Genomic DNA, 9,333 nt, shown 5'->3' on the forward strand with positions numbered 1-9,333 from the left:
GCTACACCTACTTGCACATTTGTTTGAAGCTGGAGCTGGATGAGCAACAAAATGAGACTCTACTTCAGCTCATCAAACCTGTCCTTCAGGGATGTGTCTTTCTATTCCAAGCAAAGTAACAAACCCCTTCAAGTGTTTGGGAAGCTAATGGTGAAGCTTCCCATGAGGAAGCATCCCAGCCTGCTCCAGGACCAAGGCAGGAAGTCATCAGGTTGGTATCAGTTTATTCACAGCTGGGCCTTGTCTTTGATTTCCCTGAAGCTCAGGTTAGATATGTGCTGCTCTGCTTTCTTCACAAGCCCACACAACACGATCTACATTCTGGGAAAGAACGTGCTCCTCAGCAAGGCAAAAGGCATGGGCAGTCTATTTAAAGCCTTCTTGCTCTGATGAGACTGGAAATGCAGCACTAGCTAAAAAGGAGAGAAAGGAGCTGGATCCCCAGTGATGCTGTGTTACAGAGCAGGGGTTGAAAAGGAGAGCTGGCACCAACGACGGGCTTCAGGCACTGCTCAAGCCCACAGTGGGCTTGGGGCCTTGGGCCTCCTCTCCAGCCTCCCCAGTTCACAGCTGCTGGAGGGCGACTGGACAGACTTTTCAAAAATATAGACAAATTCTAGGGGTAGTCTAGCTTATTAGAAGAGCTCTCAGAAGGTATGATAATTAAGAGGAGAAATAATTTGATAAGGTAAGTCTTTTTTTTTTTTTAATATAAAACACTGGACATGAAAAGGAAGCCAGTTGCTTTGTTACCAAAACAACTCAATTTTGGCACTTTCAGGTAAGAAACGAATACATTTTTTTCTAACTGCACCTGGTGTAAATGCACCTGCCTGAACAGAGTCTTATTTCCAAGCTCTGAAGCTTGTTGGGCCTCCTGTGCTGAGGGCCACCCCTCTCTTTCCAATTGCCTACTAAAAGCATGGAAGAGGGAAACAATTAACAAAACATAAAAAATATGGACGTACGCTACAAAAACCTGCCATTTCAGTGAGTCACTGTCCATACTGCGGGACAGTTTTCCTCAAAACTGAACTCGAGGGTCTCTCCAGGTACTTAACTGAAAAACACACAGCAGAGGATCACCGCAGCAAGAGACAAGGACGCAGACAGGTGAGAAACCTACTGGACCAAGAGGGTTTTAAAGAAACACCCCACTTCCCAGGCGCCAGGGAAATCTCTTGGAAGGCTGGCCTGGAAATGGTGGCAACCCCTGCTCAGCTGGCAGAGGAGCGTCCGGTGAGCAGGAGCGGAGCGGCCTGTGGCGCCGCGGCCGCTGTCAGCGGGAGTGCAGTGCCATCTCCTGGAAGCCAGCGAGCTGCTGGAATCGCTCCCCAAATCTGGCCGTTTCACTTCAAATCCCCTTCTGCTTTCAAGGGACAACGTGAGATTCAACACATACAGACTGGGCATTGGGAGAGCTGATCCAACGGAAATTATTTTGTCTGCCGTTTATCCATATGGAAATGGAAGGGTTTCTGATTGAAGCCAGAGTATATAAACAACCGCAAGCACTCAAAGATTGTCCTTATTATGAAATCAAAATGCCATTTATCATAATTACATTATGGTTTAGATTTGCTGCTGAGCTCTTTAAAGATGATTGAGAAATGGAGAGCAACAAAAACATTTTCACATACAAAATGCCGTTATCAGAAATCACTGTTATATAAAAATCTTACTATGTGTTTATCCGGTCTTGACTGTACACATACATCTACACATACATCTAGTGGAGATATTAATGTATTAAATTAAAGAGCTAGTTAAAATATATTTATATTTATATAAAATGATTACCCTAAAGGAACAGCAGCAAGCAGGTATTTAAATCCCGCAGCTATATTATCACATTAAAATACTCTTAGGTACTTTGCTTTATTCATGGTGCACTCTAAATACTAGGTTATGTGGCATAATACTTTTATTATTTGAAATTACATTGGTTATCATAAAGAAACAAGAGTTTTTCTAAGCATATTAGCATGATTTGTATATTATTCCATTCACTGGAATTTTGCACCCAGTGTCTTTGTAACCACATTCAACTCTTCAGGAGTCAGAGAAAAAAAATAAACATAGTTACCAGATTAAAATACTTCACTTACAAAATGCTTTCTCAGCATTAAGAGGTTTTAATGGTTAATTTAAGATTGTCCCTCTTTTTTTTTTTTAATGAAATCAAAATTATAGGTATTTTAAAGATCCAGTCAGTATAATCAGTGGCATCTCTTGGAGCATCACATGTCTGAGCTGAGCAGTGCCTGCAACCATTAAAAAAAAATTATTTGGAAACCACTGCCAAGTGGGTAAGAGGAAGCTATAACAACAACTTTTACACAATGCAGCATCTTCCTTTTGAACACAAAACCAACCTTTAACCCTGTGCTGTGTTTACCAGCACAGCCAGGCAGAAACATTCGCATTTTCCTTTAACAAAAAGCCAGACCCCACTGGGAACCAGCAGCTCTCCGGCCACCTCATCAACCAGCTGTGACCAAAGATTTATCAGAGGCTCCTGATGCTCTTCTCAGAAGCTCTATTTTTAATAAAGCTGTTTCCACTGCTTTGTCAAAGAAATAACCTGTCTTCAAAATGGAGTGCATTAACTGTGACATCTTTATAGTCAAACATATTATTCCATATGCAGCCCTCGGACATTTCCTAGGGCTCCTATTTCTGTAAGTAACATTGGCTTTGTCAGGAATGAATTCTGTTGCCATTGCTATAGGCTGAGCTCCAGAAAAAACTACAGAGAAGCAGGCAAGATTTCATCAAGGCCTGCAAGACTGGTTTCTGCAGAGGCGTAAAGCAAACAACCTTCCCAGTAAAAGTTCACAATCCCGACGTCTGCATATGGAAACACTGCTCTAGCAAGCCAGCCATGCAGCTCAAATAGTGTTGTAACATCTGAGTTTTAGGGAAATCAAATACCTGTACCAGTACAGATTACAGAATTCTATTTTTCCTCTTATTTTACGAAGCTGGTAGTGAAAGAGAGGAGCAGAACTTTAAATATATATATATAGAGAGAGAGAGAGAGAGTCTAGTTTTTAGAAAATGACCTGCAACTTAGGCCCCTGTGCCTATCTACATAATCACTAAACATGAACAGTGCATTTTTCCAAGCGAGCATTCAAGGCTTTAATCTTCTAAGCAAGTCAGTGACTTTTGCAGTAGCCACTTAAAGGTACAAATGCTCTTCTATCATTTGATCCACTTAAGGCGCCAAACTGGAAGCAAGGGAGAAAGCAGTAGCTTAGAATATTTTGTTTTGCTTTTTTCCCCTGCCACAGGTACCAAACTCAAGCATCTTGCCCACCTGCAACCTCACTTCTACAGTTCCCTAAAGTTCTGATAATAAATCAGAAATGAAAATGTACCAGCATCTAAACCATGAATAGGAAAAAAAAAACACCACTTTTGCATTTTAGTTGGCAAAAATTATGCTAAATTGATAGACTACTTAGTTTGACTTCCTAAAAGAATCAGGGTTATGGGAAATACAGGAGTTTTTCATCTTCTTACCCACCCACATCTTTTGTTGCTGTTGTTTTCTACCCTGTTGTCGAAAGTGGCAGCAGCAGGACAAGGACAAGTCTCAAAGCAGCCAGTACCATCCATGAACTTGCTCAACCAGAGGCAGAACTTTGCAAATAAACTGCTTTGCAGGCACCAAATAACAAAGCAGAAGTCTCTCAACAGCAACCTGGTCTAGAGCTGCAGCCCACCTGATTCTTTGCATAGCACAAGTGTTCAGGGATTCAGGGGACGAGGGACAAATCTACAAGCCATGAATCACGCTGCTCATGGAACATATTGTTTTGTTTTCTCCTTGTGTAAGTTTTTATTATGGTAAGTTAAAAACCTACACTGTTTTTAAATGGTATTTAAAATCGCAATAAACTTTAAATATGTGGGATGTTCACTGCAAGGCTGGAGCTGAACTGTGAACTTCCTCAAAAATTGCTTTTGGTTGCATTTAAGCATAGCATCTCTCAGAGGCCCCCACGTAAAACATAACATATGCAATTTATAAAAATAAATAAAGATATAAAAAGTCTTCCCAAGCAACCTAGCAAACAATCTTAGTAAGGCTCAGGGAAAGGAGAATGTCTTCTGGAAGACTTTCAAAATTAAAACTCAAAGGAAACATTCATTTCTTCATTATAGCAAGATTGTCTAGAGAATCGAGTGGAAATCACAGGTCACTTTTCTATCTGTCATCTATAATGTATGAATAATATTTCCTGATTACAGAACTAGAACAAAGATATAAACATTGTTTTTATCATGGGAAGGTCAATACAAATCCATAAGGGGAAACTCCATCATAGGCATCGGTTCTTTTCCATTTGCATGGTTAGGCATAAGACATTTCATGGTTACATTAAGCAAGTTATGTTAAGGTATAATTTGATTAGCACACTTATTAATGAAGTAACGGACTGCCAATAACTCTCTGTCTTTGAATCTCATGTTAAAAAAAAAAAAAAAAAAAAAAAAAAAAAAGAGAGAGAGAGAGAGAGAGAGAGAGAGAGAAATAATACACCCAAAATGAACTACTGGCACAATCAGGCTCATGGCTACAGTATTTCATTTGTACCATGAATCTGAACCTCTCCAAGACTAAAAGAAGGATGAATTTGGATCACAATTAAGATCTTTGGTGGCTTATACTGATTTTCTAGCAACATTAGAAACCACAGGTGGCTCCAGGGCAGATGAGATGCCTTACCTGTTGAATCAATGTATTCAAGAGCAAGCATCAGGTTTTGCTGTGCACAGGTCATTGCTGTGCACAATTATAATTTTCAGTTTGCCTTTGTTTTCCCCTTTTACATCCCAGTCACAGACCACACGAGCATACCAAATCAGGAAAAATCTGCCAGCAGGAAGGGAGTTACCATGCACAAATCTTTCATTTTGCCGCACAGACACATCTCTCCTCCTTTTTCATAAGTAGAAAATTAGAAGCAGTAATGCACTGAAATGTTAAAAAAAAAGTTTTTAAAACTGAAGAAGTAAAACCAGAAATATTTCCTTCATAGGAGGCAGAAACTCCAAGTTTTAAGTATTTGCTTAGAAGGCAATGCAGTGACACTGCTCTACAAAAAGGTGCAGGTTGCGGGGAAGCGATGCCGATTCTGCGAGCCTGGCCAGCGCGGTGCCAGGTTTGCTCCGGAGCAGGCGGTGGGAGAGCCCATGGCTGGAGCGGGAACTGGAGCTTCCCAACATCTGCCCAACACCCCAGCTCAGACCCTCGCAGAGCAGGAACCGAGCGCCTCGCGGAAACGCGGCAGAGCCCCAAAACCTCCCAAACCGCCTTTTGAAAGGAAAGCACAGCGGTGAGTAGCTCAACAGTTGACAGGACAGTGTAAAACATTGGAAATACCTCCCAGGTAAGTTATACTGACAGTACTGCCTGAAACCACAGCAAGGTACGTGGTTCACTTCTGCAGGGGGGAGGTGGTAACTCCCCTCCTTTTAAGAGACATCAGCAGCCCCCAGGAAGGATGGCACCAAAGCGCCCACAAATAAGTGCCCATTAATTCTTCAGCTGAACAAAAACAAAGCTGGAAGCTGAAAGGAAATCAGCCATACAGAAGACAACTTTTTTTTTTTAATCATTAAAATAAAAAACATTGTGAAGGAATGAATTGCAAACCTCTAACTCCAGGAATATCTTTACTGTAAGAACTGAGTGACACAATTCAGTTCTTAAAACCTTCAGCAATAGCGTGGAACTTCATCTGAGTTCTCATGAGAGACATCCACCTATGAAGGGATTGCTTCTTCAAAATAAAATATGTTAAGAAAAACGTTAAAACTATTTTTTTTTAAGTTTTCAGAACAAAAGCCTCTTCAGGATTATCACATCTCTCTGCCAAAATAACTCTGCAATACTACTACTATTTTTTTTTGGTATATTTTTAAGCAGTAGGCAAGGACAATAGTTAAATGGGCAGGTTCTAGGTTCACAGCTTCCTAATTACTTTTCCCTTTATTCTGTAATTCCACTCTTCAAAAACATGATCAAAAGCAGAACACAAGAGAAAGGAGAATTCTCTTTTGGCTTGATTTGATGAAAATATTTGCACTTTCAGATTCCACCTTCCTTGTCTTTCATCTAACATCTGTACATCCACCCATTGGGTGGTTCTCAGGAACACTCTTATTTCTTTCCTGGCTCAGAGGTATGTTCTAAAATGCAGTACATGGCCTAAAATAACAGAAACCCTTTTGTTTCTTTTGGGGCACAGATGGTTTTTCTGGAATGCTGTCTTCTCCTCCCCACAGGCTGCGTGGAAGCATTAAAGCTTCACGGCTGGAAAGACCCTAGGAAAGCCTAACTCCCTACCAAGACGAAACGCCTGATCTGCTCTAAGCACCTCCTCACTTCACCAGTGCTGCTCCTGGCAAACCAACTCACCTTCATTGGAGGTGAAAATTCTGGCTTCTCCTCCCTCCAGGCTTGGGTACAAATATATATATATATATATATAAAAAATATAAAATTGCTGCTGCTAAACAGTTCTGTTTAAGCGCACAGGTCAACTTGGGCTGTAAGCCCGTTACTGAGGAGCTCTTCTAGAGCACTGGGGCCAGGCTCCCAGTCACAAACCCTCCCCGCTCCTGTTCAGCGGCACGAGAAGCAACGCTTGCATGTCACGTCAAGGAGGAAGCGGGGACAAAAAGTAACGAAGAGAGAAGGATGCATCACTGCTCCAAAATTAATTGTAAAACCAGTAACAAAACAAACAAAAAAAAAACCCACCCACACACGCACACACTCACAAAGTACTTTTGATCTGAAGCTTAAAGTAGGCCACAAGGGAATAACAAAACCCAGGTTTCCAGCTTGATGGTTTGGTATTCGTGTGAAACAGGTGAAGAGTAAGCTTTCAGTCAGAATAATCAGGATTTTTATTTTTATTCTTTTTAAAATTCTAAGGCCACATGTTACTTTGTTTTTAAAAAATTTCCAACGTAAAGGGAAGGAGGGAAGTATCACTAAATATAAAAACGAGGCCTACCAAGTCACTACTACCAACCAGCCCACTAGAGAAGGGTTAACTTATTCCTGACATTATGACCAAGTTGTAGTCATATGCACTACTCACATACACGAACTTTTCTTTCACAATTCTGATTTGACATGATGTCAAAATAATCCTTTCATGCACGAGAAGCGACGTTGTCTATAGATGACCCAAATCAACTTTTCACCAATGAGAGTCGTATCAGAACTCTTTAGTTTGTACAAGCTCTGTCTGAAAGTAGCTAAGCTCTTTTTTATGTCAACTGCTATGCTAGGTGTAATATTGTGGGTGGGGGGGGAGGGAGAGTCAATTTACATGATTAAAGTGCAACATTCTTAAGGTACCTGTAGTTTTAAATGGTTTTTTTTTGAAGATATCTCCCTTGCAAAGACGACAAGGTTTTTCATGCAAAATCAGAGTACGCTGGACAACTTTTCCTACTGAAGACAATATTTTTGAGACACAAAAAATAGTTAAAGGTGAGAATCTACATGGTAAGGAATGGCCAGACATTTTTTTATATGTTATGTGCAAGTTCATTAACTTCTTTCTATTGCCTCTGTGCTAAAAATCAAAGAATAAAATCTAATCACACAAGGAATCTTTTAAGAGAGCCTTACAGAACTTGTGTCTTGCTTAAAGAAGTTGATTTCATATTTTAGTTGCAGATATTTTGTGGTAGAAAGAAAGAGCAAAAAAAGCTAGTAGGATTTCTGGCATCATCCTTAAAATAATTATTTGAACCTTATTACACTAGAAACAAGACTACATCAGATTTATCAAAATAGTTGGATATACAGCAATGAACACAAACCACCGCAAATCAGGTAGTCCAGTGAACACAGTGGAATTTGAACTCCTAACCTAATCAGATGTTGCAAATCCTAATAAACACATTCAGAAATTATGGTGCAGTTACGTCCTTTGTGAGCCTGTCTTCCCGCGTTAAGACTGTGGAAATATCCCTCAACTACCTGGAGAAAACTCTACTTCCACAGCATCTGCAGTTTACGTGGAAGACTCAATTCTTAACATTGCCACCTGCTTCACCAGTGGTCAAAGCAAGAAGTACTGTGTCCTGCAAGAACACATGCACTAATAATATATTAAGATATCTCAACCTTCTCTTTTGTCCTCAAGCTTGCTCCATTGCAAGGAATTATGGAACAAAACCAACAAAATTAATACGTATCCTGTTTACCACGCGGTTTGTGTTTATCATACCATTTTCACACCTAGCTTGAGGTCTATAAGACATTTTAATGCACTCTGAGAACTTTACACAGAAGTACCAAGATAAGTTTGACAACTAATTAGCACAGCAGATTCTTAATTAGGAGTTTTGTATATTGCTGTAATTGAAGTAGATGAGTTGTATAGCAGGGGAAAATGCACCTAATTCACAGTGCTTTTCTAACCATATGGTTTCTTGCTAGTCATCCATATTTTTCCATGACATTTAAATATATTGGTACAGTTAATCTCATTTATTTCTACTACTAGAAGACAACTGTTACATTAGTTTGAAGACTTTGGAGACAGACAAAGCTACAGTTTCAAAAATTTCTACAGCATTAAAATTGTACTATGGAATGAGTTCAAAAACATCTTAGTTCAGGTCCTTTTATTAAAGTAAAATGCATCAATGCTTCTCTGCTTTCCCCAACCTGCAAGCGTGTAAGAAAAGAAATGTGATCCTAAAAACCCCAATTCTTACGGAAAACTGTCTCAGAGGTCATAAAAACGCGTGTTTTTGTTTAATTCTCTAGCATACGTCACATTTGTGCAACAGGGTTCCAAAACATCAGATAGCTAATAAAAAAAACAGTTGACGAAAAAAAAAAAGAGAAAAAAACCCACCAACTCAGAGCCAATTAAAAAAAGACAACTATGCAGCTGCGTTAAACAAGCAATGGCAAGTCTTAATTTGAGGCAGTGGTGCCCACTGGTGATTCTGCTATGAAGGGAGAGGGAGGGCCCTGCCGCCTGTCCCCCTCTGCCCCACACGAGCTCTGCGCACCCACAGCAGAGCCTGTCTCGCAGGACCTGTTTGCTCTCTAACACTGCTCTTTCTCAGCAGCCTTAGGACCATCCCAAGCCTCCTATCTCACCAGGAGGCCATAAGACACTTGCAGCACAGCAGTTACTGGTGGTTTCCTATGCCAGAAAACATTTTCCTAGGCACAGAAAGATGGTTTGGGAATATTTGTCTAGGTGACACTGTGTGGGGTGTGCATGAAAGCTGTAGCCATGAGGAAGAGGAGGTGAAGCTACTTGAAACCTCCTTGCA

Source organism: Tinamus guttatus, unplaced genomic scaffold (genome assembly GCF_059628265.1).
Source record: "Tinamus guttatus ecotype Peru unplaced genomic scaffold, ASM5962826v1 Tinamus_guttatus_pri_ptg000171l, whole genome shotgun sequence".
In the NCBI taxonomy this organism is placed as follows: domain Eukaryota; kingdom Metazoa; phylum Chordata; class Aves; order Tinamiformes; family Tinamidae; genus Tinamus; species Tinamus guttatus.